This window comes from Cryptomeria japonica, chromosome 7, assembly GCF_030272615.1.
Source record: "Cryptomeria japonica chromosome 7, Sugi_1.0, whole genome shotgun sequence".
Taxonomy (NCBI): Eukaryota; Viridiplantae; Streptophyta; class Pinopsida; order Cupressales; family Cupressaceae; genus Cryptomeria; species Cryptomeria japonica.
Window position 1 is genome coordinate 615,101,819 of NC_081411.1, and position 6,380 is coordinate 615,108,198.

Sequence of the window (6,380 nt, forward strand, 5' to 3'; positions counted from 1 at the left end):
GAAGCTTTTGGACATTTGATGGTGCAGTAAGTTGGAAAGACTGACCCTAGAACAACTGCCAAACTAAATTTGGATTTTGCTAAACTGAACCAAGATCAAATAGAGTTTCTGGTCCGAGAAAATTCTACATACAAAAGCCTATATGAGAAAACTGATGAAGAAAAATAGATGTTGCAAGCAAGATTGCTTCAAATTGATACAGGTACCAATCAAACAGGGATGACATACAGTGTTGACAGAGATGCCATGGATGCCTTGACAGATGCTATGTATTGGAGGAATAGGGCCGAAAAGACATCTCGGCAAGTAGAAAAGGTACATCAAAAGATGGATAAGTTGATTATGGAGATCATTGAACATAGGTTCAGAAGTATGATGCAAGTTGCAGAAATATATTGGAAAACATACACTGGAACAGTCAGAGCTTTGAAAGAGCATGAAAGGCTCAGGTCTCAGTTGGAAGACATGATGAATGATAACAATCCAATTAATCTAGGTGAGAAAATTGAAGCTGAGGCTTACTTGAAGTCCCATGATGAATTGGCAAATCAATTAAGGAAAGAGCTTCAGAGGCTGGACGATGGGAATACCCCTAGGGTGCCCTCTTTTTACAGTAATGGTGAGTTAGTATCGTTGGAACAGTGGAAACAAGAGTTCAGTGATGAGAAGAATCAAGCAGTAGCAGAGTTGGATCAAGACAAAGAATTGTCACTCTGTGTTAACCATATTCTATCCAATCATTTCTAGACAGAAAGTGACATGAGGACACTAAACAATGACGTTCTAATGTATAAAGATGATAAGTACATTTAACACATAGGAATGTTGAACTTGTTTATCTCCCAGTTTGTTAACAAAAGTGCTAATTAATAGTTATGTGCTGAAAAGCCATGATGCTTGGTGACAATGTATACCCTCATATAAATGAGGGAAATTTTGTAACAATAAGGATCATTAGAGAAGAAGTAGAATATAGCCTCAGGCTTACTATTGTACCATTTTACAAACATACATAATATAATCGGTCATCTTTCCTTTGTGTATATGCTATGGATTACTACATCTTTCTGTAGGCAATTGCTTGTGATATTATCTAAAGGAGATAAGGTTGCTTGCGTTCTTCCAGTAAAACTATGTGTTTCATATTGTGGATTTGAATAAAAGATTTACTTGCGAATATAGTTTTGTATATAGTGCGCCTGCATATTATCTCAACCATGGTGTGCCTGCAAATGTATATAGTTTTGTTTATAGGTGGAAAGCCTAAGGTTCAATGTCAAACTTGGTTGCTCTGATACCATATGTAATATTCCATTAATTCTATACTTAAAGAAAATAAATTGTGATCTATTAAGATAAAAAATTGAGCATTTCAAAATAAAACATAACTACTTCAGTTGAAGGAGAAAACTAACTAAATGTTCTTCAACATAATAAGAATCTAACTAATTTATCTAAAAGGAAGGTAATCTTTTAACGATAAAAAAATTGAAAAAATATTATTAAGCTAATCAATATGAGAAAGGAATTCAAATGGCCAGTTTCATCACTTAGATAAAGTATCACCATCTTGGCCAAGGTTTTAACATTGCAAGCACCAATGCGTTGTTAGTGTTCACCTCCCTTGCTCGACTTGTACATCCAATTCTTGAGCTCAACAAACTCACTAGTTACCAACCATCTAAACAAGCCATCTACTTAATGTGTACTAACAATAATGGTTATTAACAACCATCATATGATAAATAGCATACACTTGAGCCAACTAACTCACTGGTTTACTAACCAACTATCTAGTGAACTGCTTAATGTCTACTAAGAATAACAGTCATAAATGACCATCATAAGATAATTAACATACACTTGAGTCAGTTGATTCATTGGTTACAGAACTTCTAGGTTTAGCTGATCCAATTCGTTACATAGCAGTCTCATGTCTACTAACTTTAACGGTTTAGAAGGACCTTCATGGGATTGTAAAATAACCTAACAAGCCAACTGCTACAAATCCCCTATCTCTAACAAGCTTCAACTATCATCATGGAATTAAACCTAATACAACATTGGTTCCCTTATTTAGCTAAATTAACACATCATATTATGACTCAACAAAAAATATGGTTCTAATATATTTTTTTGTCTTTCTATATTCCCATAAGTATGCATCTAATTGATGATAAGAATCCTTCTTCAAGTCTTGCAACCATGGAGACTGGTTATAATCTGATTATAACCGATGTGCATTGATTCCAAGATGAACCATATTTGGTTGAACTATGAGTTAAGAGTGGAAAACAAATAAACATAGAATAGCTAAAAATTATGGAAAGGTATTGTGACTATAAGATAGAAACCATCCTAGGAGCCTCCAATATATCAAAAGTTGAGAAAGCATCAAGCTTACTGTACAAAGACAGTGATCACTATAAAGTTGCAGTCAAGTTCAAAGCATTGATTTGTGGGAACAAAGGGTTTCATATGGGGATAGAGCAGTCTCATGAAATATCATGACAGTCATAATCATAATCTAAAGAGTAGTCAAATCTTTAAGATAGACTGGTGATAGTGCAGTCATTCTGTTGAGCATCAAATTTGAATTAAGTAAAATATCTTGATTTGAGAAATTAAATCATAGAAGCCATCTCTCTTTGGAAGAAATCATCATTTTCAATGATACCGTAATAACCCATAAGTTATCAAACAAGTCTAAAAGCATTCTATCGAAGTATCTAAGATTCAAACAATATCGATGAGACCCAACGATGTCTCATCGATATAAAAGGGGCATCAAAGAAAGCAAATGCCGATCAACTTCATAAAGGACTCATTGAAGACAATAACTCCATCGATAAAAGATATCGACAAAAGTGGAGATGGTTCTCATCGACAAGAAAAGGTCTTCATGGATATAACACTATCAGTGCAAAAAGACTCACCGAAAGAGATGGTCCCACCAACAAAAGGTATCAAAGAAAGAAAAGGTGGCCCCCACTGATGAGAAAAGGCTTTCAAAGAAACAATATCATCGATGCAATATAAAGAAGATTCACCAAAAGAAGCATTCTCATCGAAAAAGTGATATCGATAAAACAAAAGAAAACTACATCGATGAATGATATCGATAAGGATATGAGTTTCGATGGGAGGACAAAAGAAGTCACCGAAGTCCAAAGTCTCTTCGACATGAAACCCAGCGGACAACAAAAAGATTTCAATGAGAATATGAGTTTCGAGGAGACTAAAAGGCATGTCTCTGATACACATGGTTTCATCATCAACTTTAATGGTGGAAGACAACAAAGAGAGGATAAAAGGAGCTTCGGTGAGACAACAAACCCATTCATTGAAGGAGCATAGTGATATCTATGGAAAAGTATTTTGATGGAAAACTAAAGGAAGTCATCGAAGACAGTAACTCCATCGATAAAAGATATCGAGGAAAGTGGAGATGGTTCTCATCGACAAGAAAAGGTCTTCGAGGATATAACACTATCGGTACAAAAAGACTCACCGAAAGAGATGGTCCCACCAACAAAAGGTATCGAAGAAAGCAGAGGTGGCCCCCACTGATGAGAAAAGGCTTTCAAAGAAATAATATCATCGATGCAATATAAAGAAGATTCACCGAAAGAAGCATTCTCATCAAAAAAGTGATATTGATAAAACAAAAGAAAACTACATCGATGAATGATATCGATAAGGATATGAGTTTCGATGGCAGGACAAAAGAAGTCACCGAAGTCCAAAGTCTCTTCGACATGAAACCCGGCGGACAACAAAAAGATTTTGATGAGAATATGAGTTTTGAGGAGACTAAAAGGCATGTCTCTGATACACATGGTTTCATCCATACAACTTTATTGGTGGAAGATGAAAAAGAGAGGATAAAAGGGGCTTCAGTGAGACAACATACTCATTCATCGAAGGAGCATAGTGATATCGATGGAAAAAGCATTTCGATGGAAAACTAAAGGAAGTCACTGAAGCTTAGGGTTTCTTCAACATAAAAAGGGACCGATGGATACCAAATAGGTATCGGTGAGGAGATGGAAATACTCAATTTATTTATCTTCTAGTTTGTTAAACAAAAAATGTTGGTTACCGGTTATATGCCGAAAAGCCACAACGTTTGGTAATAATGTAACTGACAGACTCATCAAGAGGTGGTGGGTTTAAAAATTATCTCATAAGTTTACACAATAAGTCCTAAAGAAATATAAAGACTCTATAGCCCAAACAACAAAGAAAGGCACTGGTCATCTATAGAATACAATTCATCAGTTCACATTTCATTTTAAAGCAATAGGAGTAGCAAAGTAGGAAATATAGAGTAGACTATAAATAGTGTATATACATAAATTTCAAGAACAAAAATCAAATAATTTCTACAACAACAATCTTGAACTCATCTGCTATATCTCCATCCTGGCAATTTATGCCATTCTGAGATGCATTAGGTTAGTCTCAGTCACTAGAACACAATTTGTAACATGCACTAGGAGTTTTCCTCCTTAGAAATAGTGCAACATTAAAAAGTTATTATCAAAGCTACAACCACAATTCAAAGAGGAAGCTTACAAAGAACACAATTTGCAACAATTTAAAGAGGAAGCTAGGTACTATTCTGAGATGCATTAGGTTAGTCTTAGTCACTAGAACACAATTTGCAACATGCATTAGGAGTTGTCCTCCTTACAAATAGTGCAACATTAAAAAGGTATTATCAAAGCTACAACCACAATTCAAAGAGGAATCTTACAAAGATAGGACAAAGCTAGGTACACTCATAAGTCAAGGAAAATTCATAGTTGAAACTCAATCCAAAATAGTGAAGAAGTGCAACAAATGATATGAGAAGTCTAAAGAAGTATTATAGCAATCATGAGTCAAGGATTAATGAAGAGATTTTTTCCATCCATGATACAATCCTTAAAAGCATCCATGATAGAATCTCAAACACACTTTTTACCATTCTCTTGGTGATGAAAAAATTTACAAGGATGAGGCATATTCATAACTTTTGCAGTCCTACCTTGGATATCAACACTAGAAGCAACTCATATTGTTCGTGTAGAGACAAGACAATATGGGAGTTCATTATACCCAGCAACTTGTGGTGTTGTTGTTCGTGTTGGCTCTGTTGGACCCTGCAATTAAGATTCAATATACATTATTCAATAAGATTAACTATGCAACATAATGAAATATTGAAAGGTGTGTTACCTTGTTGAGCTTCCCTTGGTTTCGAGAATAGTTTAATATTATCTACTTAATAGGGCCAACCACATGAAGGTGGAAGCTCATTTGGCCCCTCCCCCCCCTAACATCACTCTAAATTCCCCGTTAACATCTTATAACATTCATTCATTAATTCTTTCTACCATTAATAAAATATAGCATTCATTCATTAATATCACATAACGTTCATTAACACATAACATTGGTTAACATTAATTAACACACAACATTCATCAATATTAATTAACACATATCATCCATAACCATTAATTAGCACATAATTACATTCACTAACACATAAAAATCAGTCATTATCAAATAAGTTAGATTATAATCATTTCTTTCTTTTTTTTTTTTTTGAAGCTATTAAAAGAATAAGTGGAACATCGATTTCTTCATCATTTCCCCCCTCTACTGATGTTCCACCAACTGCTCATGATCTCAATGTATGCCTAGTCCTATATTGAGGACGAGGACACTGAAGCGAAGGGGGGTCCTCTGCAATAAAAAAGAAATGGGTTAAATTCAAAAAAAAATAAAAATTATTGTTACAATTATTTCATTAATTTAGAGAACATAACTATTGTGCTCTTTACCTGATGGGGCCACATCATTTTGTGTAGCCTCAACCTCAACATGTTGAACACCCTCTAGATCTATTGGAGTTGAAATACTAAAGGTTACATTAATATTGAACATCAATTGCAATTATATTTGTTTAAAGCAATAACAGTGGTCCTCTTTACCTAAGTGGGGAACATCACGTTCTTGAGATTGTGTACCCAGATCATGCTCCACTTGCTCACCACCGACTACATGCTCTAAAATATTAACAAAAAAGGTTACATTAATTACTACTCTAATTACAAATTAAGATTTTTAATTGTATTAATAGCTAAATAAATAAATTTGAATAGCAAATGAATACCTCCACTACTGGGATGCACATCCGGACCTTCATGTGCAGGTGGTGTTTCACAATTAGTAGGCTACATTCCAATAACATGCACATTGTTATCATTGCTTGCTTATTTAAAACAAATATAGTCACTTTCTGTTGGAACTCAACATCAATTAGATTATTAGTAAAGTATTCAATTTGAAACAACTTCCATTTACCATATTTACCTATGTAACGGATA